Source organism: Octodon degus, unplaced genomic scaffold (genome assembly GCF_000260255.1).
Source record: "Octodon degus isolate 3935 unplaced genomic scaffold, OctDeg1.0 scaffold00256, whole genome shotgun sequence".
Lineage (NCBI taxonomy): Eukaryota > Metazoa > Chordata > Mammalia > Rodentia > Octodontidae > Octodon > Octodon degus.
The window spans coordinates 601,008-603,254 of record NW_004524832.1 but is presented as its reverse complement, the minus strand read 5'-3'; positions in this window follow the sequence as shown (position 1 = coordinate 603,254).

The following is a 2,247-nucleotide window of genomic DNA, read 5'->3' as shown; positions in this document are numbered from 1 at the left end:
CGGCCCACGCTGCGCCTGGGCTGGGACTGGTCCCGCTGGCGCAGGGTAGCAGGAAGCTCTCCACACACTCACCGGACCTGGGCTAGGACTGGGTCTCAGACTAAGGTATTTTGTTATACCAGGCCAAACAGACTAAGACATTTGAAATTAATATCAACATTTTAAATATTTTTATGTTACTCAGGTTTTATTTGACTTCATGAAAACTGAATCTGGAAATAACTTGGAATAGTAGTATTTAGCTAGCTTCCTTAAATTCCCATGTAGTTTTTCAGTGAGCATTTTTAGACAGATAGCATGTAATTTTCTTAACACTAAAATTGAACATAGATACACACATTATGGTCACATAAGTGAATTGTTCTCCAAAGTGCGCCCCTGTACAATGTAATGATGTCTTGACCTAATCATTGATTTTTAATATAGAATTTTTAAGTACCTTCTACTACTAAACATTGCTATGTGGATTCAACTGATTGGTTCTTTTCAGAAAAGATAGCAAAGGGACTAACTATTTCTAGCAGGCTAAGGGCAGCATTATATATGATTTAAGCACTCAATCTCTGCTCAGCTCATCCATAAAATTTGCCTCCTTCCTCTAGCATTTGAATATTCAGGACCATATCCTTAAACCATATTACATTTGGAAATAAAAATTGAACACTGAAGAAAAGTTCTTTGAAAATACAACCATCTGTATGTTCCTGGGGCGTCTCAGAACCAAGTGCTCACCTTCCCCTCTGGGGTGGTACCAGTGAAGTCACTTTCTTATTGTGTCTTAAGTCACCAGCTCATGTGTTAACAGCTGTATTTTTACTCTTAAATGTTTGCTTATTAAGAAAGAAAAGGTATTCATGTAAATACAGTTTTATAACAGTGAAATCTTTAAAAAAATGTCTTTTAGAGAAAAGTAGTTTAAAGGTCTTAATTTCAGACTAACACTGTAGTAGAGTCCCATATTATTTAGGATATGAAAGAATCTCAATAGAGCTGTGAAATGCTTTTAAAATGATAATATGGCTACATTGTAAAGATATATGACAAGGGCCGGCAAAATAGCTCAGCAGATTAAAGCATCTGCTTAGACGCAGGGACTGGGAGTTCGATCCCCAGACCTGCCATGCCGCCCTCTCCCCCCACCCTAGGCATGCTAAGATAGCAATTGAAACTGTGCGTGGTGGCACACACCTGTAGTCCCAGCACTTGGGAGGCTGTAAACAGGAGGATTACTACAAGTCTGATCTATACAGTGAGACCCTGTACACCCTGTACTAAATAAAAAAAAAAAAAAAAGATACATGACAATTTAAACCACAACAAAGACTTACGTTGTGCTCTTACAGTACAGTTCCAGGCACTATTCTAGGACTGTATACTTCCCTCTCCCAACAATTTAATAGTAGATACCAAGCTATTCTGAGAAAATAGGCCCAAGGGTTTACTCCAACTAATGTAGCCAGCCAGAGGTTAACTGCGGTTCGAACCTAAGCAGTCTGGCTTTGGACTCTATGCTTTTAATCTAGAGGCCCCCTCCTGTGTTTGTCCACACTACCTCCTATGTGCCACTAGTGGCATGCTTATCAGCCCTTCCTCGTACGTGCTTTCCTGAATGTGCTGCATCTGCCATCTGCATTTGATGCTATATTTTCCCCTTTACAGATTGATTATTTCTACTCTGAAAATTTAAAATCAGAAAAGCTTGAAAAACCTAAGGATTTTTGAGTGCCAACATGATACCGCCATTGACAATTCCACACCTGACCTCATGTGATGAGTGGCAGGTTGTCCAGGTGCCCCATGAATGCTGCAGGAAATCGCCTTCAAGCTATGCATATAAGGGGTATATGAAACATCATTAAATTTCCCGTGCATATTTCCATCCTGTTCCCAGTTTCATTATATATGCACAGTATTAAAAAATCCAACAAGCTAACAAACAACAACAATAACAAAATCCAAAATTATTCTGTTCTCAAACATTTTTGTTTTAAGAGAGGAAAAAAATACAGTTTTGAAACAGGGTATTAAGAGTTATCATAATTAGTCCCTGTACATTGTTATCCCAAGCATTTAGGATAAGATTACTCAATCTTTATGTTGTTGCTGTGTGAAACATACGTCCTCTAAGTAGTTTTTTTTTTTCTAAGTTCCTTTATTGAATATTATAGGTGTGTAAACTCAGCAAAATATTTGAAAAGAGTCCAGTAGCCCATTATAGCATTGGGTCTTCTGTTTAACTGGCAATGT